This window comes from Rattus norvegicus, chromosome 1 (assembly GCF_036323735.1).
Source record: "Rattus norvegicus strain BN/NHsdMcwi chromosome 1, GRCr8, whole genome shotgun sequence".
NCBI classification, from domain to species: domain Eukaryota; kingdom Metazoa; phylum Chordata; class Mammalia; order Rodentia; family Muridae; genus Rattus; species Rattus norvegicus.
The window spans coordinates 156,161,253-156,188,581 of record NC_086019.1 but is presented as its reverse complement, the minus strand read 5'-3'; the positions used below and the strand labels follow the sequence as shown (position 1 = coordinate 156,188,581).

The following is a 27,329-nucleotide window of genomic DNA, read 5'->3' as shown; positions in this document are numbered from 1 at the left end:
AATAAATATTCCAACTTACAGAAAGGCTGACGAATGCTACAATGTCAACATGCCCTGCATTTGCACTACTGTTGGCATTGTGCCTTATTTGCCTTCTGTACAGATGATGCTTTTGAAAATCACCTTTCTTTTCCTTCCATTTTTTCCTTCTTTCTTTTCTTTTACTATTCCTTCCTTCCTCCCTTCCTCCCTCCCCCACCCACTCTCCCTCCATCCCTCCCTCCCTCCTTCCCTCCTCCCCTTTCCTTCCTCCCTTCCTTCCTCCCTCCCTCCCTTCCTTCCTTCCTCCCTTCCTCCCTCCCTCCCTCCCTCCCTCCCTCCCTCCCTCCCTCCCTTCCTTCCTTCCTTCCTTCCTTCCTTCCTTCCTTCCTTCCTTCCTTCCTGTAGGGGTTTAAATAGGTTTGGCCTCCATAAATTCATATACTTCTATGTTTGGCCATAAGGAATGGCGCTATTAGCGGCTGTGGCCTTACTGGAGCAGGTGTGGCCTTGTTGGAGGAAGTGAATCACCGTGTATGTGGCAGGCTTCTAGGTCTGTGCTCAAACTCCACCCAGTGTGGAATCAGAGCCTCTTCCTGGCTCCCTTCCTCCAGCAATGTCTGTCTTCAGGCTACCATGCTATCTGCCATGATGTTAATGGACTGAGCCTCTGAAACTGTAAGCCAGCCCCAATTAAATATTTTTTTATAAGAGTTGCAGTGGCCATGGTGTCTTTTCACAGTAATAAAACCATAACACTCTTTCTTTCTTTTTTTTTTCCATCTTTATTGACTTGAGTATTTCTTATTTACATTTCGATTGTTATTCCCTTTCCCGGTTTCCGGGCCAACATCCCCCTAATGCCTCCCCCTCCCCTTCTATATGGGTGTTCCCCTCCCCATTCTCCCCCCATTACCACCCTCTCCCCAACAATCATGTTCACTGGGGGTTCAGTCTTGGCAGGACCAAGGGCTTCCCCTTCCACTGGTGCTCTTACTAGGCTATTCATTCTTTTCTTTTCTTTTCTTTCTTTTTTTGATAAGTTCTCTCTATAGTCCAGGCTAGCCATTAAATGTGTAACTCGGAATTGCCTCAAACTGGCCTCAGTCATAACTGTGCCTTTTTTTTTTTTTTTTTTCCGGAGCTGGGGACCAAACCCAGGGCCTTGCGCTTGGTAGGCAAGCGCTCTACCACTGAGCTAAATCCCCAATCCCATAACTGTGCCTTTTAATATCTTACTTTAACCTTTCATCAGACTGAAAATGGGATATTTTCAAAGAAAAGGGGAAAACCCAGAAATATATAATTCAGTGAATAATCACAAAATACAAATGGTCACTACTACTACTAAGATCAGGAGATATAACTCCATTTTGTCCCTAAGCACCTTGACTCTTTTGTCTATGAGAGTAGAAGTGTGGCTCCTGGTTAGCTTATCCCCCAGCACCACATGAAAAAGAAAATTTGTAGACTGGAGAGATGGTTGAGAGGTTAAGAGTGTGTAGTGTTCTTGCAGAGGACCCAAGCTTGCTTCCCAGCTCTCACCCACATTGAGCAGTCACATCTGCCAGTAACCCAGGGGATCTGATTCCCTTCTAGCCTCCAAGAGCTCTTCCACTCACATGTGCATGTATTCACACAGATAGACACATAAACACATAACTTTTAAAATAAATCTTTTAAAAACTGGAACTACTTACTGTACTGAAGTCATAATGACTTCATAGTTTTACAGTATAGATGTGACCCAGCACTTGAAAAAACAAAGGCAAGCAGATCACTATAAATGTAAGGACAGCCTGGTCTATGTAGAGAATTCCAGGCCAGCCAGAGCAACATAGCTAAACACAGTGTACACCTAGAAATGAATCCCTATAGTTTAGTTTTTGCCTATTTGTACACTGTAACAGTGAAATAATAGATATATTATTTTGAATTTGATGTTGTTAGCACATGCAGTTCATTTTTTCATTGTATAGAATTCTGTCATAAAGACGTGTTAACTTTGTTATAAATTTTATTGTATGCAAATGTTGGTTGTTTAGGTTTTCTCACTTGTGAAAAATGATGAGTGCTATTATAATTGTACTCTTATAAACTTTATTATGAAAAAAACTTTGGAAATAAATACAAGCATCACACATACACCAAAATCAACCAGACCCAAAGTGTACACAAATCAATAAGCTTCTATATACAGTTAAAAGAAGAAGCTAGGCTTGGTGGCAAGAGCCTTTAATCCTAGCACTCTCGAGAGGCGAGAGGCACAGGGGCTTTGTGACCCCAAGTCTGCCTGGTCTACGTACTGAGCTTTAGGACAGCCAGGGCTACATAGTGAACCCTGTCTTAAACAAGCAAACAAACAAAAGAACAGAAAATAAGCATTCAGAATAGAAGTTGTGGAACTTCACATTACATTTTACATGGCCAGTATCAAATGTACCCATCTCTTGATATATATTCTTTTTTGTGCTTTATTTATTTTATTTTTCCTTAGAGACAGAGTCTTATGTGGTTTAGCTTAGCCTCAAACCATATATATATAAAACCTGGGGATGATCTTGAACTTGCAATCCTCCGGACTCCCTGTCCTGAGTGCTAGGATTACAGGCAGGCACCACTACGCTCAGTTTCCACAGTTTCTCCATTGGTTGTACTAATTCACACCCCTGTCAGAAGTGTATCATGGCTATTACTACACATCTTCACCAGGATGGTATTCTCTCTCCTTCCTTCCTCCTGATTGGCTGTTGTCATTGTTAACAGGGTCACATTATATATGACCTCAAAACGGACTTACTGTCCCCAGCTGGGCTACAGCACCAAACTGAACACTTGAGAACCTATCTCCAGAGAAGGCAGATGCTGCATACATGACCTTTGAAGGGGTGTGAGCTTGTGGCCCAGTACCTTTGAGCAGATGCTAGCCCACTGCTATTCTCAAGAGTGCAAGAGTGTTCTCTCCCTCTTTCTGCCATAGTCATTCCCTCCTTCCCCCCCCTCTCTCTCCTACCCCTGCACAGGTTCTTGCTGTATAGCTATGGCTAGCCTTGGTCTGCCTGCCTTTACCTCTTGAGTGCTGGGAATAAAGGCATGTGCCACTATGCCTGGTCAGGTCAAAATATTTTTAGAAGTTCAAAATCTCCCAAATGAGTGCTCAGATTTTCACTGTGTGTGTCTCCACTCCTAGCCCCCTTTCCTTCATTTCATCTTTCTGCGAGGCCATTCGAATGGGCATGCAGTGAAGTTTATGTTTTAATATTTTCCCGAAGACTGCTGCTCATTAGCCATTTAAATATCCTCTTTTGTAAGGTGCCCATCCAAGACTTTTGCACATTTGTAAACCGAATGTTTCTGCTTTCTCATTGATTTGTGGCTGTTCTTCCTATACCTGAGGTAGGAGACTTAGCCGATGGTATATGTTGCATGTATATCTAATTCTCTGGATTGCTTTTTTCATATGTTTATTGCTTTCTAAGGTTTCTCTGTTGTGTGGGGTCAGATTCTCGAGTCTTTTGTGCTTTGCTTTTCTGGGTTGGGCTTGGGATTTTTTCACTTGTTTCACTGTGGATATTCCCATTTGCAACATCTTAAATCGTGTATTATTCTACCTTCTACATTTATGAATAGAATATACCTATAATTGAAGTTTATGTTGTCTTTTTTTTCAGTATGTAAAATTAATGTTCCTGGACACTGATTCAAAACTTACAGTCCTAAAGCACCATGTTTGTGTAAATCTGAGGTTCAACACAGCAGCTCATCTCTGGGCACAGTGTTTTCTGGTCCATTGCTCAACTTTCTGTTCCTGCACTATGACCAGACTGATTTAATCAGTGTGCTTTATAATAAATCACAATATCTGGTAGACCAGCCCACTTCCTGCTTTCTCAAGTGTCTTTACTACTCTTAGTCTTCTCTCTGTCTCACTAAGTTTTCAAATCAGTGTATTAAAACCTCAAACAAAATGAAAATATCCGATTTGGATTTGAATTGCACTGAGCCTGTATATAAGTTTGGGTGAACTGACAACTTTAAGATAATTTTGTCCACCTGCATATTCGTACAACTTCTCAGAGTCCTGTGGACAATGACTGAGGAGGAAAACCATGCAGGAAACAGTCCTATGTAAAAAAAAAAAAAAAAGGAAAAGAAAAAAAAAGATAATTTTGTCTTCTCCCTAGCAATATGGTATAGACCTTTCCTTTATTTGATTTTTTTAAATTTCTTTCAAAGAAAAAGTTTGTGTTTGAACTTTGGATGCTATTCTTTCTATCTCCCTCCCTTTCTCTCTATTTACCTCTCTTCCTCCCTCCCTCCCTTTCTTCCTTCCTTCTTTCCTTCCTTCGAGACAGGTTCTCACTATGTAGTGCCTGCCTCACAGTCCTGGAACTGACATGTAGACCTGATCTGATAGAGCTCTGACTAACGCTGCCTCCTGAGTGCTGAGAGTCAAGGTGTGTATCACCACACCAGGTAGTATCTTTATTTCTGTCGTTGTGTGTAGAAATACAAATGAGTTTTATATTCATTTCTTTTTTCTTTTCTGTTCAGTTTTTCAAGACAGGATTTCTTTGGGTAGTCCTGGAACTCCGTAGAAACAGGCTGTTCTGGAACTCACAGCAATCCACCTGCCTCTACCTCATGAGCACTGGAATTAAAGTTGTGCACCAGAGATCACACTCAAATTTTACCTGTGCTAGACAAGTATTCTGCTGAAGGACTTGATATCCAGTCCTTGTTTATCTAGGCAAGATCAGACTATGTCACCCACTTCGACCCCAAGTGCTGGCATTGCAGGTGTTCACCCCATATCTAATCCAATTCTTTTGCTTAACCTTAAAAACGAAAATAAGCAAGCATGGAACTTATTTTTGGCACACTATAAGGTATGGCTTCAAATTAAACTTTTCTCCAGAATAAATCTGATTTATATACAACAGTCACTTTTTTCTAAGGTTGAATTTTTTATTGTATGTGTATGATGATGGTGGTGGTGGTAGTGTGTGTGTGTGTGTGTGTGTGTGTGTGTGTGTGTGTGTGTGTGTGTGTGAGTGTTTTGACCGGGTCACCTTGTAGCACAGGCTGGCCTCAAACTTGCTGTGTAGCAAAGGCCAGCCTTGAATTCCTGATCCAAGTATTCAATTTATGGTTGTTAGCTCCATGCCAAGTTTATTTTTCAAAAGAGTTATTATGTTATTTCTGTACCTTTACTTTATAAGCCAATACCTAGGGAATAAGTGCTTGTTTATTTATAGTTAGCCGTTCTTGCTAATATTTGCATTTGGTCCTAGTGCTTTTTTTTTTAAACTGTCTTCTTTAGGGACTGTATGTATCAAGTGTCTAATTAGCTTTGGGGACAAAATACTAAGTGGCCATATAACCAATTACCTTGCTGGGTCCAGCAAAAATTAAAATGTTACAATGAAGGTATTTATTTATTCACAGAAAAGACTAAGGATCAAAATAACAACACATATGGAAAGAAGCTGTCAAGTTGAGTATTAATAGTAAAACAGAAACAAACATGATTTTCTTAAGACAAACAATGAGACAGAGTCACACATGCAACTGTAACATCAGTCCCAAATCAGGCTGTTTTTTTTTTTCAACAGCCCAGTACTCTTTGAGAGTCATGTGAAGCCTGTACTCACAGTCCCCATCCTATTTAACAGGCTCTATATTTCATGAAGAGGCTGTATTCTCAGAGAGGCATTTTGGAGTAGCATTTGAATTCGTCTATTTTTTACAGTGTTCAAAGTGTTAATGCAATTCTATGTGTTTCCACAAATGAGCTGCAGGCTAATGATAGGAGGTAAGAGAGTGTGGGGCTTGGTTTGCGTCCATAAAGAGTGTGACTCTAGTCAGTTACTAATGGAGACAGGTGTGAGTTATAATGGGTCCTCCAGAGAGTGATCAGATTCAAACTAAACTGAGGATGCAAGATAGCACAGGGAGGGGTCCCTGGTGCGTTGCATGTGCTGTGGGCAATTTGCTTCCCTGTGTGATGCAAGATAGGTTTTTTTCCCCTCCCTAAATGTTTTCATTAAGCTCAGATGCTTTAAACCAAGGTAAAGAACATTCATTTTGACTTCACTAGGTCAGACTTTGAATTCTGGGATGAATGCTTCTGAGAAATCCAATCTTTTCTTATTTTGTCACCTTCTTAATTAGGTTTTTTATATTAAAATGGATTATAGTGGTTTCCTATTAAGATTGCTATGAAATTAAGTTCATTGTGTATGTATTTATATTTGTTCTTTTATTCAACATTCATATATATGTAAATGTATACATAACATAAAACCCTTCTTAGTAGATGTTTAATAATATCAGAGACCAAATTCCCTGCCTGCTTAAGATAGCTTTCTTTTCTTCAGTTTGGCATTTATTGGGTTATTGTATCCAGTCTGTTACTTTGTGAGATCTATTTCCCCACCCTTTATTCCCCCCAGGTTTCGCCCTATCACTAGATAGGAGAGAAAGAAGGATGTGTGTTTGTGTGATCTCTAAATCTAATTTATTTCTTCTTTGTTTGTAGCTTGTCTTTGCTATTTTGTGAGTTTTTCTTCTTCCCATACTTTATCCCCACTCCCCAGTTTCAACCCCATCATTAGATAGGAGAGAAAGAAGAACAGAGGGAGAGGGACAGGGACAGGGGGAGGGGGAGGAGGAGGGGAGGGGGAAGAGAGGTGAGGGAGGGCGAGGGAGAGGGAGAGGGAGAGGGAGAGGGAGAGGGAGAGGGAGAGGGAGAGGGAGAGGGAGAGATTGAGAGAAAGAGATCCCCTGAATCTAATTTCTTCTTATATCTTCTTTGAGCACAACTACTAACAAACCACACCCCCCCCCCGAACAATCACCAACCCTTCCTATTGGGGCTCTTAGCATTTATATGCCCTCTAAAATGTTCCCAGAATTCCAAGTATCACACAATCACAGAAACTACCTGCAGCTGGCAAAACCACGTCTCAGCGCTTAAGGCAAATCATCATCAGCTGCTGAGGACAGTCTGAAGCAGCCCCATATCCCTACACATGGGATTAAAACAAAGACACTTTCTTATAATATTTCTATGTTTTTTAAAGAAACCAAATTTCCAGAATTGTCACTATAGGTCATTATCAAGTTAGCTCCGGCTAACCTTGAACTATGCCCCACATGTATTATTTTTCAAAGTAACAAAACAATGATTAAGCAAAATCCAGCAGATCTCCGTAATGATATTTTAGTCTGGCATCTCAAAACAGTCCTGCATGATGGCATAGTTTCTAACAAAAGTAAAATGATAGTAATAAAATTAGGATTTGTTGTTGTTGGGTTTTTTTTTTGTTTTGAGACAGGGTTTCTCTGTGCAACAGCTCTGACTGTCCAGGACTCACTTTGTAAACCAGGCTAGCCTCAAACTTGCGGAGATCTTTCTGCCTGCCTCTTAAGTGTTAAGGAAGCGTCTCATGTCTACCCCTGAATGGAATTTGCATCTAGATCAGGCTAGCCTGGACAGCATATGTCTGCCTTTGCCTCCTGAGGACTGGGATTAAAGGGATATATCACTATGCCCAGCTTGCTCACTTGCTTAAATCTTTATGTTTATTTTACATAACTTGTTTGCCTGCATATATGTATGTGTACCATGTTGTGGCTGGTGTGAATAGAAGTCAGAAGAAGGCACTAGGTTCCCCAGAACTAGAGCCACCATGTAGGTGCTTGGACCTGAACCTAGGTCCTCTGCAAGAGCAGCAAGTGTTCTTAACTGCTGAGCCATCTCTCCAGCCCCTTAGAAAACTTCTTTTAAAAAATTATTTATTTTATATTATGAGTACACTGTAGCTGTCTTTAGAAACACCAGAAGAGGACACAAGATCCCATTATAGGTAGTTGTAAGTCATCATGTGGTTGCTGGGACTTGAACTCAGAACCTCAAGGAAGAGCAGTCAGTGCTCTTACATGCTGAGCCATCTCTCCAGCCCCAGAAAACCTCTTGAAAGCAGCAACTATCCATCTTTTTATCAGCCACAATGATTGACACATGGTAAATCCTCAGGGCAAGTTTTTTTTCCTTAAAAAAATACCATGTTTGATAGCTATTAAAGAATCTAAGTCAGTAGTTTCTAGCCTGTGGGTTGAGGAACCTTTGAGATCTCAACCAGACCTTTCACAGGGGTCACTTCACTTAAGAGCTTTAGAAAACACAGATATTTACACTACGGTTCATAACAGCAGCAAAATTGTAGTTATGGAGTAGTGATGCAATTATTTTATTGCTGGGGTCACTACGACTTGAGGAACTGTATTCAAGGGTTGCAGTATTAGGAAGGTTGAGAACCACTGCACGTTAGTAAATTGTCCCTGCGTCCAGTGAAATGTTTAATCGGTAAAAGTACCTGCTGCCCAGCCTGACAACCTTAGTTTGATCCCCACAGGGTGGAAGGAGAGAACTGATTCCGTCAAGATTAAGTTGTCTCTCTTTTTTTTTAAAGAATTTATTGGGGTGGGGGTTTAGCTCAGTGGTAGAGCGCTTGCCTAGCAAGTGCAAGGCCCTGGTTCGGTCCCCAGCTCCGAAAAAAAAAAAAAGAAAAAAAAAAAGAACTTATTTATGTATTCATGTACACTGTAGCTGTCTTCAGACACACCAGAAGAGGGCATCAGATTCCATTACAGATGGTTGTGAGCCACCATGTGGTTGCTGGGAATTGAACTCAGGACCTCTGGAAGAGCAGTCAGTGCTCTTAGCCACTGAGCCATCTCTCCAGCCTGGTTAAGTTGTCTCTTGACCTCCACTTGCAGGCCATGACAAACATGTGCTGTCTCCTTCCCCAAATAAGTAAATGAATATAGCTATTTTAAAAAATTACTTGACATGATGAAATCAATCCTTCCTTCCTTCTTTCCTTTCTTCCTTCTTTCCTTCCTTCCTTCTTTCCTTCCTTCCTTCCTTTTTTCTTCTGTATAGAAAGGAAAATGTAAATATGAAGACGGGTGATAGAGCACTAAGGCAGTGGACAACTGGTTAATGACTTCACACTTTAGGCTAGACAGGAAGGCAGTCATTGAGTGCCCTGTAAAGGACAGCAGGCTACAGAAGAACTAGAGTGCTGCCTGACACCTAGACTACTTTCTTTAAGGAATTGTATATTTGAGATGTAAATGCTACAACTGCCACCTTTTCTCTAAGATGCAGACCATCTAATTTCATCATGCCAAGTAATTTTTTAAATTTATTTTTAATTAGCATAATCTAACGGGTTTCTTGTGGAATTTTCATATGTACTTAGTTTCAATCGATTCTTCCACAACCTGTTCCTCTTCCCATTTCCCTGCACAGCCCTCTCGATTCCCTGTCTCTACTTATAGCCACCATTCCTTGTATTCCCACTTATTACGTGCAGTCTATTATGCTCCCCAGCCCTCTACCACTAAGGCATCTTCTCCTTCTCTCAAAGTTCTTTCTAATTTCTTGACCTCTGCTCACAGTTCACTGCCACATAAACAGTACATAAGAATTGGGAGCTGGGATCCTCATATGAGAGAAAACATGCCAAGCAATTTCAGAAGCAACAATCAGTGTGGTGATGATATCCGTAGAATTAACTTTATTTTCTGATGTACTCAGGCCTTACAGTGCAGAGAGAACAAATAAATCTAAGTATTCTACAAACTCCTGCCTCCTGGTGCAGCTAGCACAGGTGAGTGTGGGACTGATCACATGTTCATCCTGTGAAACATTTTACATACACCTCTCTTACTCACTCTGTTTGGACTGCTTAGAGCAGAAGCTGTTTGGCCTCTAGCCACTCAGCTGTGTTGCTCCTGGAGGATTCCCATCATATGTCAGCAAAGTGCATGTCCCCAGTAGTCCCGTGAGGTGTGCAAACATTGTACTCACAGCAAAGCCTCCAGCACTCTAGAAAACTGGTATTTAGTATTCTCTAGAGCATCCAGCAACTCCTGAAAGACATTCTTTGTTTGGCTTTTATTTTTCTCCTGAGAATGAAGGCTGGCTTCCAGCTCATGTAATTGAGGATGACTTTGAATTCCTGTTCTTTGTGCCTCCACTTCCCAGCACAGCTAGCTTTAATGCCATTTTTAAATTATATTTCTTGGTAATTTCATATGCGACCACCATGTATTCAGATCAGATCTTCTCTCACTTTACCCTCATCTCCTCCTGAACCTCTTTCCCATCTTCCTGTCATTTTGTGTTTTTTACTTCTTTTTTTAAAATCTCACTGAGCATAATTGGTGCTGCCTGTATGTTCATAGGTGTGGAGCCATCCACAGGACCATGAGCCATGTCCATGGGCCACACTACTGAGAAAAGCTGACTCTTTTCCCTCAGCAGACACCTGTAAATCTCCTCAGTTGCGCGTGGGATCTCAGGAGGCCCTCTCCCACTCTGGCTGGGATTGACTGGCTTGATCTTGTGCAGTTGTATGTAGGCAGCCTCAGCTGCTGCGGGACCCTGAGCGTCTGACTGTGTCTACCCAGAAGCACTATTTTAAAGCAGTGCTCTCTGACCTCTGACTCCTTACCATCTTTCTGTCCCCTCTTCTGTGATATTTCCTGAGCCTTGGAGGAAAGGGGTGTGATACAGATGTGCAGTTAGGACTGGGTGCTCCACAGTTACTCTCCACACTTTAAAAGACTTTTTTTTTTAAGCTAATGAGACATTTCCAAAAATAGCCTTTAAAGCAATATTTAGTTTCTCAGCATTTTGAACAGGCTGACCTGGAACTCACCATGTAGACCAGGCTAGCCTTAATCTCAGGCTCCTGCTGTCTCTGCCTCTAAGAGTTAGGATCACAGTTGTGCACCGCAGCAGGTGGCTCTGTTCTGAATGTATAAAGAAGACATCCATGGCCAGGCACCCTACATCCTAGTCAAAGGCTAGGCTGGTCTACACAGCAAGCTCCAGGAATCCAGAGCTACACAATAAAACCTTGTCTCAAGAAGAAGAAAGTTAACCAAGGATCAAAACACAGCTCAATTGGCAAAGTGCTTGCCTAACTAACATCCGCAGAGCACAAGCTAGCTTCCACGCCTGAACTGCATTACAAACCAGGCAGGGTGGGAGAAGCCAGTGATCAAGGCATTGTGGAAGTGGAGGCAGGAGGGTCAAAAGCTCAAGGTCACCCTCAGTACATAGTGAGCATGCTGCTGGCTGGGAATACAATACTGCCTCAAAAAGAAAAGAGGGAAGGAAGTAGAAAGGAAAGAAGACAGGAACTTACTGGAGTCTTCATAATTTCTCAGCCTCTCCAAATGCATGAGTCAGCCTCGTGAAAACAAGGAAAAAGATAGCTCTACCAACTGGGATTTTAAACCGTGGTTCCCCAGCAATACCTAAGGAAAGTGGAAAGATGTTTTGGAAGCAACAGCTGAAAACACACAAACTTGAACGTGGAACTAGGTTGTGCCAACACTGCTGGTCATGTGACCCTGTGGAAATTACTTAACTTGTTTAAGACTCTGTGTCCTCATTTTGCAATGCTGTGGAGAAAATCTGATAAACAGCAGTCGTAGCAGTAGAGTTCTGGTAACACAGCAAGTGCTTTGGGAGCACAGTAGGTGCTCTGGGAACCTTGTCCACACTGTCACAGAGGTACTTAGTGGGTATTCTTTCCCTCTCCAGTCTCTACATTACTGAGATTCACACAGCCAAAGGTTGTCTTTCATAATTTTTTCCTTCATCAATGTTGCTCCCAAAGGTGACCAATGTCTATTTTTAACCATAGAAGTAAAAAGGAAAAATGATTGAAAACCAAAAGGGAATATGCAGTGAAAATGGATTGAAATTTAAGCCTCCAAGGAACAGTTCAATTTTCTGTTAGATCAAATTCTACTGTTGCTTAGTAGAGAAAATGTCAAGCTTTAATGTTTGAAAGGGTTTACTTAATAGTATTGCAAAATGGTCTTAAGACAAAAAATGCAGGCCCAGAGAACTGGCTCCATGGGTAAGGTGGCTCACTATGAATCCTGATGACCTGAGTTAAATTCTGGGAGCCCACATGGTAGAAGAGAATTAGTTTCTGCATGATCCTTATGTGTGTATGTGGAAAAAGCTACATTTGTGTTTGGTTGGTTGGTTGATTTTGGTGTTGGTTGTTTTTTGTTTGGTTGGTTTTTGTTTTTTGAGACAGGATTTCTCTGTGTAACAAGCCCTTTACTTGCCTTCAACTCACTTTGTAGACCAGCTGGACTTGAACTCACAGAGATCCACCTGGCTTGGTTTTAGTTTTTCTTGCTCTGGGGTTTGCAGATAGGGTCTCTCAGTGTGGTTCTGGCTATACTGAAACTTGCTATGTACAGTAGGCTGGTCTCAAACTTCAACATTTTCCTGCCTCAACCTACAAAGTGCTGAGACTAAAGGCTTGCACTACCATGCCTGGCTACATAAATGTTTTTATTTTTATTTTTAAAGGAACAGCTATCAAACTACTTTTTTTCTTTCATTTTTTTCTTTTATTGGATATTTTGTATTTACATTTCAAATGTTATCCCCTTTACCAATTTCCCCTCCAGAAACCTGCTATCTCCCCCTGCTTCTATGATGGTGACCACCCACCCACCAACTCCCTCCCACATCCCTGCCTTGACATTCCCCTACAGTGGGGCATAGAACCTTGACAGGACGAAGGGCCTCTCCTTCTATTGATGCCCAACAAGGCCATCCTCTGCTACATATTCGACTGGAGCCGTAGGTCCATTCCTGTGTACTCTTGGGATGGTGGTTTAATCCTTGGGAGCTCAGTGCGGGGTCTGGTTGGTTGATATTGTTGTTGTTCTTCTTATGGGGTTGCAAACCCCTTCAGCTCCTTCAATTCATTCTTTAACTCCTCCATCGGGGACCCCATTCTCAGTTTAATGGTTGGCTGCAAGCATCCGCCTCTGTATTTGTCAAGTTCTGGCAGAGCTTCTCAGAAGACAGCTATTTCAGGCTCCTGTCAGCATGCACTTCTTGGCATAAACAATATTGTCTGGGTTTAGTGGCTGTATATGGGCTGGATCCCCAGTTTGGGGCAGTCACTGGATGGCTTTTCCTTCAGTCTCTGCTCTACACTTTGTCTCCATATTTCCTCCTATGAATATTTTTGCTCCCCCTTCTTTTTTTAATTTATTTAATACTTAATAATAATTCTTTGGTTTCCGGGCAAACATCCCCCTCCCACCTCCCCTTCCTTATGGGTGTTCCCCTCCCAACCCTCCCCCCATTGCCGCCCTCCCCCCAACAGTCTAGTTCACTGGGGGTTCAGTCTTAGCAGGACCCAGGGCTTCCCCTTCCACTGGTGCTCTTACTAGGATATTCATTGCTACCTATGAGGTCAGAGTCCATGTATAGTCTTTAGGTAGTGACTTAGTCCCTGGAAGCTCTGGTTGCTTGGCAGTGTTTTACATATGGGGTCTCGAGCCCCTTCAAGCTCTTCCAGTTCTTTCTCTGATTCCTTCAACGGGGGTTCTATTCTCAGTTCAGTGGTTTGCTGCTGGCATTCGCCTCTGTATTTGCTGTATTCTGGCTGTGTCTCTCAAGAGTGATCTACATCCTGCTCCTGTCCGTCTGCACTTCTTTGCTTCATCCATCTTGTCTAATTGGGTGGCTGTATATGTATGGGCCACATGTGGGGCAGGCTCTGAATGGGAGTTCCTTCTGTGTCTGTTTTAATCTTTGCCTCTCTCTTCCCTGCCAAGGGTATTCTTGTTCCCCTTTTAGAGAAGGAGTGAAGCATTCACATTTTGATCATCTGTCTTGAGTTTCATTTGTTCTAGGCATCTAGGGTAATTCAAGCATTTGGGCTAATAGCCACTTATCAGTGAGTGCATACCATGTATGTCTTTCTGTGATTGGGTTAGCTCACTCAGGATGATATTTTCCAGTTCCAACCATTTGCCTACGAATTTCATAAGGCCGTTGTTTTTGATAGCTGAGTAATATTCCATTGTGTAGATGTACCACATTTTCTGTATCCATTCCTCTGTTTAAGGGCATCTGGGTTCTTTCCAGCTTCTGGCTATTATAAATAAGGCTGCGATGAACATAGTGGAGCACGTGTCTTTTTTATATGTTGGGGCATCTTTTGGGTATATGCCCAAGAGAGGTATAGCTGGATCCTCAGGCAGTTCAATGTCCAATTTTCTGAGGAACCTCCAGACTGATTTCCAGAATGGTTTTACCAGTCTGCAATCCCACCAACAATGGAGGAGTGTTCCTCTTTCTCCACATCCTCGCCAGCATCTGCTGTCACCTGAGTTTTTGATCTTAGCCATTCTCACTGGTGTGAGGTGAAATCTCAGGGTTGTTTTGATTTGCATTTCCCTTATGACTAAAGATGTTGAACATTTCTTTAGGTGTTTCTCAGCCATTCGGCATTCCTCAGCTGTGAATTCTTTGTTTAGCTCTGAACCCCATTTTTTAATAGGGTTATTTGTCTCCCTGCGGTCTAACTTCTTGAGTTCTTTGTATATTTTGGATATAAGGCCTCTATCTGTTGTAGGATTGGTAAAGATCTTTTCCCAATCTGTTGGTTGCCGATTTGTCCTAACCACAGTGTCCTTTGCCTTACAGAAGCTTTGCAGTTTTATGAGATCCCATTTGTGGATTCTGATCTTAGAGCATAAGCCATTGGTGTTTTGTTCAGGAAATTTTTTCCAGTGCCCATGTGTTCCAGATGCTTCCCTAGTTTTCTTCTATTAGTTTGAGTGTGTCAGGTTTGATGTGGAGGTCCTTGGTCCACTTGGACTTAAGCTTTGTACAGGGTGATAAGCATGGATCGATCTGCATTCTTCTACATGTTGACCTCCAGTTGAACCAGCACCATTTGCTGAAAATGCTATCCTTTTTCCATTTGATGGTTTTGGCTCCTTTGTCAAAAATCAAGTGACCATAGGTATGTGGGTTCATTTCTGGGTCTTCAATTCTATTCCATTGGTCTATCTGTCTGTCTCTGTACCAATACCATGCAGTTTTTATCACTATTGCTCTGTAATACTGCTTGAGTTCAGGGATAGTGATTCCCCCTGAAGTCCTTTTAGTGTTGAGGATAGTTTTAGCTATCCTGGGTTTGCTCCCCCTTCTAAGAAGGACTGAAGCATCCATACTTTGGTTGTCCTTCTTCTTGAGCTTCATGTGGTCTGTGAATTGTATCTTCGGTAATCAGAGCTTTGGGGCTAAAATCCACTTATCAGTGAGTGCATGCCATGTGTGTTCTTTTGTGATTGGGTTACCTCATTCAGGATGATATTTTCTAGTTCCATCCATTTGCATAAGAATTTTACGAAGTCATTTTTAATATCTGAGTAGTATTCCATTGTGTAAATGTATACATATTCTCTGTATCCATTCCTCTGTTGAAGGACATCTGAGATCTTTCTAGCTTCCGGCTATTATAAATAAGGCTGCTATGAACATAGTGGAGTATTTGTCCTTGTTATATGTTGGAGTATCTTTTGGGTATATGCTAGGAGTGGTATAGCTGGGTCCTCAAGTAGTACTATGTCCAATTTTCTGAGGAACCACCTGACTGATTTCCAGAGTGGTTGTACCAGTTTGTAATCTCACTGTCAAGCTACTTATCAAAACATTTGTATATGTTCATTATGAAGGCACCATGGATCTCTAGTGGAACACACAGATTTAATCCAGACCAACTAAGATTAAAGTTCAAACTGTCCCTTATTTTCCTTGTGGGCTTGGGCAATTTGCCAATCAGTCTGTACTATAGCATGCTCACTTTTTTATATTCTTACTGTTATGATCTGACACCACCACCCGCCCCACCAAATAGCTGTAGCCTTTTTGTTCCGTGCCTACCAGCTTTTCCATATTGTTGCTGTAACATGCCTGCCAGTCATTGACACAGAGAAGTGACTTGACTCAAGGACATGCTGACCACATAATCCTGTTTTGTTCTGTATGTTCTGAATGTTCTATTTGAGGTTTGCTACTCTTAAGAAAGTCCACAAAACTTTACATAGGACCCATCAAATAAAGTTTGATATGGAGTGTTATGTCTAAAATGGCTGGAGTCAGAGCTGACCACGGGGTAGCCCTTCCTGCACCTATGCATGAGCACCTATGCACTGTGGTTTTTTATGGCTGACACTGAAGAACATGCTACTAATAAGCCAAAAGGTTATGATTACAATACCCATGCTCTGTTATCTCAGTGTTCTGAAATTCCCCTGTTCACCACCCATCCACTAGCCCCTTTACCTTACTCAGGACCAATCAGCTTCAAGGTTTACTGATATGCTTTGCCTAGTAAGCCAACTGCTCCCCTCCTTGCCTTTTAAACTTTTGAACCTGGCTTTTCCTATAAAAAGTCTACACTGAAGTAGACTAGTGCCACAGTTAGGTTTTGCCTTCTTGTGGACCTGAATGTCCAGTACTATGGTGTGCATTCGATAAACCATTCTTGCTTAACTGGGATGGTGTATATGTGGTCTGAGTGGAGATTTCCTGAACACCAACATCACAAAGTAGCTGCTATTATTGCTATCATGTCATAGACAAGGAAATCAGTCATAGATGACAAGGGTAAGGTTATTTAGTATAATGCTAGGCAAATATTGAAAGACGGAGATACTTGAGCTTAAAAGAATTAGTAGTCTCCTATTTGCTGCTCAGGGTACTGATTCTTTATGCCTTGCAGGCATTGTGTGTGGGAATATGGAGTAAGAATGACTTACTGTCTACTTCTATCTGTTTGAAGAGCATGGCCAGAGCCCCCACACAGCTAAGTAGTCATTGAATATCCTCAGTAGGCATTGTAACCATGAGTAGAGAGAACGGACATACAGAGATCCTGTTCTGGATCTTCCCAGTCAGGAGCAGTGGCCGCTTCCGTGCTTGCCCGGCCGCTCCCATGCTTGCCCGGTCTCCCTGTCTTCCCTGCTACTTACTGCTTCATCTGAAAGCTTCGTGAAAGTCATCTCAGGGCCTGCCTCACTGGGAGGCGAGAAGACAACAAAACAGAACAAAACACCTCTGAGCTGTGCTTGAGTTGTCACCCCTGAAAATTTCAAAGTGAAAAAACCAGGCCATGTGTATCTATTTGCGAATGGTGGTAGACTGCTTATGAAAAGTAGCCACAAACTCTATCTTGGATGAGCAGTCTCACGGTTGCTGTAGAAGAGAACACATTGAAAGCCTGAAAGGATTCATAACTAAGCTTTAGAAATTACTTTAAACAATCATATTTTGACCTTAAGCAGAAGTAGAATGAATTTAGGAGTTAATTTTAAAGGGCCGAAGAGATGGCCCAGCAGTAAAGAGCACTGACTGTTCTTCCAGAGGACCTGGGTTTGAGTCCTAACACCCACATACCAGCTAACAGCCATCCGTGACTCTAGTTCCAAGGGATTCAACATCCTCTTCTGACCTCTGAGTGCACCAGGCAGGCAAATGGTACACAGATATACATGCACCCAAAACACTCATACATATAATAATAAAAAATAGGTACCTTTAAGGAAAAAGTTATTTTGCAAATGATTGTTTTTGGTCAACAGTGAAACAAATGCCAAATGTTGGAGTTGTTAGAGTCATAATATTGTTGTTTTAATAAGGGAATGGGGAGAAAGGAGAACAAGAGACAACAAAGACCAAATTTTACTTGAAATATGCTATAGTGGAATCTAATAGTTGTCTGCCAGTAATTAATAAATTTGTTTTAAGTGAAAACATACTGTCATTTTGTGAATCCTGTAACAAAGGCAAGTCATATGCAAAGAGGAAACGGAAGGTTTAGGAGTTGAGTTGAAATATATTTATATATCATGTGTATGGGTGTTTTGCCTGCATAGATGTCTGTTCACCATGTATATGCTTGATGACTGAAAAAGCAAGAAGAGGGCTCCAGATCTCTTAGAACTAGATTTACAGACACTTGTGAGCTATCTTGTGCATTCTAGGAATCCAAACTGACTCCTCTATAAGAACAGCCAGTGTTCTTATAGAACTAAGTCTCCAGCCTTCGGAATGCTCACACTCTAATCTAATAGATAACGAGACTGAGCAAGTCACACATGCAGACATGTGCACACACACACACACACACACACACACACACACACACACAAAACTATGTATTGACACATACTCGTGTACATATGATTATAGTAGTGATCAGATGGTTAGTACAAATTACTTATCACAGTGATGTATATGTTCAGTAAATAGACTTCATGACCAGAAAAAGATGGCAAGACTTAAAGGTCATACCTCTTGACAATAATGTCTTATGTCTAAGGGGTCCCAAATGATTCCCAAAGCAGATTTTTTTTGGTATATTTACAACAAATTATTTAAAAGTCAAACAGTATTGAAAGAGAAGGAATAATTAGGATCAGACAAACAAGCCCCAAGTCCTGATCTGAACACTTTTAGGCAATGTAAACTTGAACGAGTGATTTATCATGTTTGAGACATGGTTTCCCCATCTGAAAATAATAATTCCCAAGACTTTAAGATACAGTGTGAATTACTACCCTTTATAAATTGTTGCAATGCTTTAAAAAACAGTAGTGGATCCTTTAGTCCCTGGCCCTGTAATAGCCCTACACTGGAAAGGATGCTCTAAGGTGAGGGCCGGGCTTCCATTAGGAAGGCTGCTGAAGTCCCAACACCTCTACACCAAATGTGTCCGACACCAGGCTGCTGCCCTGCAGCTGGAAGGGAAGCCAGCAGGAGGAAGTTCTCCACAACAGTCCAAGGTCCACCAGCAGGAATGGCTTCCACCTTGATCCCCCAACTTGTACATTTTTAACAGAAAAACTCCTTCTAATATAGAATTTAGAAATTTGAAGGAAGGAGAGCCGGAGAAAACAGTCCTGTTCAGCGTTTTGTCCAGAAGATACCAAGAGTCTTCCTAGTCTCAAGCTTATAATAGGCTTGTTTCATGAGAGCCACACACAGCGCTCTGGGGTATCCAGAGAGAACTTTGGAGTGGCTCAAGGCTTGCCCCAACTCCCTGTTATTTAATTAATGTGTGGTTTTCCATTGATTGCTACCTCCTTTGAACTGTGGATGCTTCTTGAAGCTAAGCAAAGTCATTAACACAGAAATGCCTTCTTTTCTTCTTCCCCATTTTATTTTCCTCCCCCAACCCTGAATCCTCAATTTAGTTCATTTTGTAATTTCAAGAGAAAGATGAATTAGTCTGGTGAGGGAAAATGGTGTTTGGTGAAAAGTGAAGTTCTGAATCCCTGTAAAAATGAAAACAAACCCACAAGGAATGGGCAGTACCAATTCACAGAGCAGCATGGGCTCTGTCTGCCACCCCTGTAGGCAGTTGGATGTAGCATCAGGTATGTTGTTGGGCTTTCATCGTTCATAAGACATCTTGTAAGAAGGCAATTTTTTGTTCTCTCATAAAAGGATCTAGATGGAAAAGAAATAGCCTTCCATAGACTTGGAGAATCTGCCAAGATCAATCAGAAATGCTATAAGGTGCTATGGTGCCCCGAAGTGCTAAGCAATCTGTGGTAACTGAGAGACCTGGGTACCCCCTGATGACTAGCCTCTCATCAAAACTCAGCCAATACCCAACTGAGATCTGATCCATATCCTACCATTGTGTTCTTTGTAGGGAGCGATGGCATTATTCTATGGGACCTCCTTAATCTTCTTAAGCATCTCTTGGTACTTGAGGTCAGGTTCAGTAAGTGGCCAAGGAGATATAAGGAGAAGTAAGGAGATGTACATGGTGGCTGTGATATTGATGCTGCTGAGAGGACCAGCTTATAGTGACAGCAATGATAATTGCATCTCTACAGCAATAGGAATGCTTCCTAAGAGCCTTCATGAGCTGGGTGACATTCCGAATGATCCAAAGGTCACCTTAGACCCACTCTCTGTAGCTGAGTAATGCCTGTAGTATTCCGAATGATCCAAAGGTTCACCTTAGACCCACTCTCTGTAGCTGAGTAATGCCTGTAGTATTGCTTGCTGGAGTTGAAGTCAAGGTTGTACACAACTGTCTGTGGGCAGTGTCTCCCTGACTTATCTGGCAGGCTATGTTGCCTTGGACCATATTATTAACATGGCAGAACATATGCCTCCAGGGGCTTGTGCCATGTTGGTCTAGTCCTCAGCAAGCTGTTGGATCCCAATGCCTTGGGTACACTCCACACTGCCACACACATTAGACCCAAATAGTCTAAAGTGTTGAAACAATATTTGCCAATACAACCTACATCTGATCGGGTACTATTGTGCCAGATTTCACCCACTTGATGGAAAACATTCTAACTAATATGGTGTGTTAACTACCAAAATCTATCATACAGGCCTATTATATTTAAGAGATTAAAATCCCAACCTTCCCTCAGCCCCTCAAATGATGGTATCTGTTTCTTCACTTTGAATTGTTAGAGAGCCTAGAATTCCAGCCCATGGATGACCGGTGCATCAGATTCCAGGCCGTGGAAGGTGGTCTGTCTTGTCATGTGTCTATCCACCCACTGAAAAGAGACTAAGTCTAGTCGGTGACCCCGTGAGCTTCCTGGGTTTCCTTACAGGACCATGGTGACTCAGGCAGCCACATCAGTAGAAAGCTCCTCCCCTGGGTGGGTGAGGAAGCTCCAGTGCTGCAGTCAGCTCAGCTGATCTAAGAGTCTGTGTTCCCTAGCAATTGCTTGCCACTAATATAGCCACAGGGGAGGAGCCTTATGAGACTTTTGACTCTTGGTGCTTCCTGAGTCATCTGGGCCTCCTTCCTCCTTCCAGGAGGGAAGCTTTCAATTTGGTGGAAATTACTTCATGATGTGAACATGCACTCACCTGAGAGGTGACACGTCCACCAGAGAGTCTGTTCTCAGTAGTTGCTCTTCCCACAGTAGTACCCACACCATCTTTGTTTAATGGTTGGCTTAGAGGAGTTACCTTCAGACTCATTCAAAGTTTCTGGCAGTATATCCCCAAAATATCCAGTTGGGACCAGGTGTTGTAACACTCAGAATAGATCCCAGCATCTCAGCAGACCTCTATGAGTTTGAGGCTAGCCTGACCAACCAGGACACGGTGAGTCCCCGTGTCTGGAAAAACAAAACAAGTTGATTAACTCTTTTATATCATGTTTCTTCTTACTTTACTGGAAGCTTCTCTTCCTTAGGAAGTTGATATTTCCTTCTGTTTTCATATCCCAGATATCAGCAATCTCTAGTACAACTACAATAGTTTGAGAGACTTTGAGAATCTCCCATATAGGGGGCAAAGTAATATTTGAATATATCAAAGAAGCAGCAACTCTTTGGTCCCATAGAACATTTTGATCTTTTGTTTCTCTCTTCTCTCTCTCTCTCTCTCTCTCTCTCTCTCTCTCTCTCTCTCTCTGTGGGTTGTTTGTTTTGTTTCTTTTTTTGTCTTGTTTTGGTTTGGTTTTTTTTTTTTTTTTGAGACAACAACTTGCTAGTGGCCCTTTCTGGCCTGAAATTCATTGTGAATTTCTTGAATTAACAAAGATCCTCTTTGTCTCTGCCTCCTGAGTACTGGAATTGCATCCCAACCACAGATGTGGGTTATATGTATAATGAGGCAAGACAGAACGGCTGAGAACTTTAAGGGATATAAGAAGAGACGGGAGTCCATACCCTCAAGAATCACTAGCGTGGAGAGGTGACTCAGCAAGTAAGAGTATTTACTGCTCCTTGCAGAAGACCCAGTACAGTTCTCAGAACCACATCAGACAGCTCACAACTACTTGTAACTCCAGCTTCATGGGATCTGACATCAGGTATAACATGTGTATGAATACATGTGTAGGTTCACACATGCAAATAAATAATGTTTATTTATAAAAAAGAACTCTACCACAATTAACATTCGCTGTGAACTTTGCCTATACAGGGACATATTCTTTTTATGTAGAGCTGATTTTAATGATAATTTGAAGTAGCAATGGAGGCCTAATCATCAGTCATCTCTTTCCCCAGCTGTAGACCTATAATTTTCTAGGAGTCTCACAGGAAGTCCCATTACAGGAAAAGCCATGTCTCAACACTCTCGCAACACCTTGTCTTACCTTATCAGATTGAAACCCTGACCTCCAAAATCATCTTATAATCCAATGTCATAAGATGGGGAAAGAGAAGAAAGTTACTTTTCTCTTTCCTAAGTAACTTGAAAGCCACCAAACTTGTGTATGTGGAATGCTAAGATAGTCATGGCTGTCTTTGAGAAGTCCACATCCAACCTTGGGTCAGTCTTATCCTTTCCTCCCTATTTCTAAAACTCTTCACGTTTAAGTAGATATTTAAAAATCTCTTCTCTGTAAACTTTAACTATATATCATACTGGCCTATCATGAAATTCTTTTCCATGGCACAGAAGAACCCTGGTCTGGGGTTTGAGAGAGTTTCAGTGATTACAAGCTGATACTGTTCTTTCAGGAAACCAAAGTTTGATACCCAGCACCCACATTGGATATTTCATGATTGCTCCAGGGATCTGATGCTTCTAACTTCCTTGGGCACATAGGCATGCACACACAATAATAATAATAGTAATAATAATAATAGCAATAACAACAGCAGCAACAACGATAATAATAAAATACACTGGGCAGTGATGACACACATCTTTAATTTCAGCACTACAAAGGCAGAGGCAGATAGATCTCTGAGTTCAAGGCAAGCTTGGTCTACAGAGTGAGTTCCAGGACAGCCAGGGCTACACAGAGAAATCCTACCATGAAAAAGCTTAAACAATTAGTAGTAGTAGTAGTAGTAGTAGTAGTAGTAGTAGTAGTAATCAGAGAGAGAGAGAGAGAGAGAGAGAGAGAGAGAGAGAGAGAGAGAGCGAGCACAAGTGCACATGTGAACATGGATCCTGGCTTCAAGTGACTAGAGGTCACTGAATAGAATTCCTTAGGCCACTACAAGCAGTTGCCCAGGGCAGCAGTTTCCACTCACATACCACTGCTGCTGACTGAGCCAAAGCTTTTTCATTGTTTATATGAAATTCAAATGCAACTGAGTGTCTGTGTTTGTTTTGGCAACTTCAGTCACAAGGTCTCACCCCCAGCACTAACTTGGACAAGGAGGTTGTCATTTACCAGAATTATGCCTTTTAAGGCTCTGTCTTCATTAATTGGTCCATCCTCAAGCATTCCTAAGGAGAAAGAAAGCTGCCTTCCTCCCTTCCAATAGCAGCCTTGGCTTAGAGTCCTGCATTGGGGGAGCAGCATCTTGGCCCTCCGGGGGGTTCCATCTCAATCTCAAGTTTCCACCATCTGTCCTGGGAGTTGCTCTCCTCTTGACTCAGGGACAGACTGTGGGCATCGTCTTGAAATCAGAGCATCAGACACTGTGCTTGGGTTTCCTCATTCCTGTTGCATCTTTCTTTAAGTCAGTCTGTCCTCACACACCTCCCTGCTGCGGCCACTGAAGCAGAAGTCTCATATCCCTTTAAACAACCTCTTTAGCCTCTTTCTTTTGTGTGCCTCTTAGCGTAGAAGGTTGTAAAGCTTGGATTTGTTCTTGTTGCAGTTACTTCCTGATTTTACTTTCAGGAACATTTATTTCTTGGCTCTGCCTCCTCCATTCCACTTCTCTAGCCAGCTGTGCCAGTTGACTATGTCGTCACCTGGGCTGGACCGCAGCATTCTACCTCCTTCAGCTCCTTGCATCTGTGCAATGCCTAGCAAACCTATCCTTGTGCAGTGTTCATTTCCCAAATGGGATTCTCTTTTGAGACCAGCCGCAATGAGTCTATATTTTCAGTCAGACAAACCAAAACTCTGTGGCCTCACTCCCAAGACCCCAAAGCCTATCTTCCTTCTTTCTCCTCCCTGTCTGCCTTTCCTAGATCCACATTATCAAATTCCCATGTAAGTCTCTGGACTTCCTTGCTGCTTCTAACTGTACAGCATGGTCATCCAATCTGCCTTGAAAGCCCAACCCATTCTCTCCTCTGGGTCAATCCACATCCTTTCTCTTCTTCAGACTCCAACCAGTAAATTAAATAAGAGCTGATCTTGGGATGGAGCTGGCCTTGTCAAAGGGAAGAACTCAAAAGACAAAAGCAAAGAAAAAGTCCAGAAGCTTGGCTAACATATGCGTGAAAAGCTTAGTGTCAAACTACAATATAAAATAAAACAAAGGGATATAGAAAAGTACAGCATTATTGCAGTACATATTATTTGGAGGTTTCTACCCTCCACCTTAGATCACTTAATTTTCAAATATAAGACACAAAACCTTTACATTTATAATAAGTGTTAGAGCACTAGATCTGGGCAGATATCAACCCTCTATACTGTCTACTTCTCTGTCAATAACCCCGAGATATCACTTGCTTTATTCCTCCTGTTCTACTCCTACTCCAACTGGCCAACCCTCATGGCCATGTACTCATAATCCACCTTCCCAATGGCACCTTCTTCCTTCTTCCTCCTCTCCCCCATAGTCTCTGCCTCAGACTCCAAACCTGGGAATTGAAACACCACCTACCTCTTTTCTGCTCAGCTACAGGCTGTAGGCATCTTTACTAACCAATCATGCATAACTTGGGTGGCAAAGCTCATACCACAAAGCTGCTATAAATGAGGATCTCCTCATCTTGGAGCAACCAGATCTTGGGGTACAGAATTTAGCATTTGAATACAAGCAGCATTAGACTAACCCACTATACAGCATGCAATAGACAAAGTTAATATTCTTTTTTTTTTTTTCGGAGCTGGGGACCGAACCCAGGGCCTTGTGCTTCCTAGGCAAGCACTCTACCATTGAGCTAAATCCCCAACCCCCCAAAGTTAATATTCTTTTTAAATGTATTGCATTTGTGTGTGTGTGTGTGTGTGTGTGTGTGTGTGTGTGTGTGTGTGTATGTAAAGGGTGGTTGTTTCCTTTCACTGTAGGGGTTCTAGACACTAAACTCATATCACCAGACTTGGTAATAAGCATCCTTACCTGCTAAGCCATCTCTCTGGCCCCAATCTTATAATTATTAATTAATATAATTTGTAAATTAGTAAGAAAACGATATCTCACCTTTTTGGCTTTCTCAGCAGCACCATGGCAGTGCCTGATGAACGGTGACCAAGAAGGGAGCCAAGAAAAAAGTGGTTGATCATTTCCCAAGATAGAATGGCGTGATGTGAAAACTCAGGCTATCTTCAATATTAGTAACACTGGAATAACACTAGTCACAAGGACTCAAGGAACCAAAGTTGTACCTGATGGCCTCGAGGATCATGTGTTTGAAGTGAGCTTTGCCGATATACAGAATGATCAAGTTGCAGTTAGAAATTTTAAGCAAGTTACTGGGGATGTTGACAACAAAAACTGTCTGACTAATTCCTGTGGCATGGATCTTACCCTGGACAAAATATGTTCTATAGTCAAAAAGTGGCAGATCATGACTGAAGCTCATGTGGATGTCAAGACAACCAATCATTATTTGCTCCATCTTTTCTGTGTTGGTTTCACTTTAAAAAAAGAAACAATCAGATACACAATACATCCTGTGCATGGGACAGGGTCCAGAGGAAGCTGGTGTAAATCATGACCAGAGAAGGGCAGAAAAATGGCTTGAAAGAAGTGGTTAACAAATTGATTCCAGACATCACTGGGGAAGACATAGGAAAGATTTGTCAGCCCATGTAACCTTTTTCATAATGTCTCTGTCAGAAAAGTAAAGATGCTGAAGAAACCCGTCTAGGAAACTGGGACACTCACTGAGCCTTGCTGAAGGTGGTAGTTCTAGAAAAATGACCGAGGATGAGACAAGTGCTGAAGTTGAAGGTGGATATGGACTGCCAGTGCAAGAATTTGTTTAAAAGCCAGGTTTTTATAATAATGACAAAAAAACCTATTTGTGGAAAAAAAAAGAAAAGAAAGAAAAAGATATCAAAAAAGAAAATTATGAACAATGATACTTTGTTGAGAAACCTGTACCTATGCCCTGGGATATATCTTTCTTTATCTTATTCATCCATCCATCCATCCATCCATCCACCCATCCATCCACTCATCCATCCATTTATTGATTGAGACAGGGTTTCACTACCCCTAAATGTCCCAGCTTTGTAGACGAGGCTGGCCCTGAACTTACAGAGATACATCTGTCTCTGCCTCCTGAGCGCTGGGATTAAAGGCATGCGCCACCACCACCAGGCTTATTTTATCCCTTGTATAGAAAAAATCTATATTAAAATATCTTGGATGGTGGCTGGTGATGCTCAGTGGTTAAGTACAGTCGGTGCTCTTGCAGTGCATCCAGGCTTGGTGCCCAACACCCACATCAGAGAGCTCAGAACCACCTGTAACTCCAGTTCTAGGGTATCTGACACCCTCTGACCTCTGCATGCACCAGAACATACATGATGCACATAAACTTGTATACACACACACATAAATAAAATAAAAAGAAAATCTTTTTAGAATATGAAGCATGTATCTTTAGTAAAACTTCAGTTCTGCTTTATACCGACTAGTTCTGAAATTCTTTGAAAGGAAGGAAGGAAGGAAGGAAGGAAGGAAGGAAGAAAGAAAGGAAGAAAGAAAGAAAGGAAGGAAGGAAGAAAGGAAGGAAGAAGAGGAAGGCTGGTAGATTTTCCCAAGTGACCTAAAGTAGAAAGGGCCCAAACCATGGCATGATGAATAGTAGTAGAGAAAATGCAAACTAAAACAATGATCTCACCTTTCCTTTTATTAAGTGAAACTTTTCTAGATGGAAAATGAAAGCATGAGCACAGAAGTTCTGAAGCATGTGTTTTCCTTAACAGTTTTTTTAAAATTTTTTTAAAGATTTATTTACTAGCTATCTTCAGACACACCAGAAGAGGGCATCAGATCTCATTACAGATAGTTGTGAGCCACCATATGGTTGCTGGGGTTTGAACTCAGGACCTCTGGAAGAGCAGTCAGTGCTCTTAACCACTGAGCCATCTCTCCAGCCCCTTAACAGTTTTTTTTAATGTTTTTCTTGCACTTCTTTAAAATAGCCTATAAGGACTAGGAGATGGCTTGGTAGACAAAGCACCTGCCCAGAACACATGAAAAACAGGCAGACATCAGTAATGGAGGAGAGAAGGGATCTCCAGGGCAAGCTGGCTGCTAGATCAGCTGAACTGGAGAGCTTCTGGTTTAGCGAGGGTACCTGGCTCAGTAAAGTGGAGGGGAGTCAAGGCAGGCATTCAAGTGTCAACATCAAGCCTCCCTGAGTATGTCACACAGAGGCACCTGCATACACATGTGTGTCAACATGTGTGAGAGCATGGCTACACTTATATACACAAAACATTTAAAAATAACAAAATAACATATACTTACAAATCTTATTATTTCCTTGTAAACTAGTAGCATTTTCTACAATAAATATGTACTCTTCCTAAAATTGGGGGCATATATACATGCAT

General features: G+C 41.8%; 1 pseudogene; it reads left to right on the top strand.

Annotated features, from left to right (window-relative positions):
- The first annotated feature begins 445 nt into the window (after positions 1-445).
- Positions 446-26,306, top strand: Rps3a-ps1 (ribosomal protein S3a, pseudogene 1; annotated as a pseudogene).
- The last annotated feature ends 1,023 nt before the right edge of the window (positions 26,307-27,329 follow it).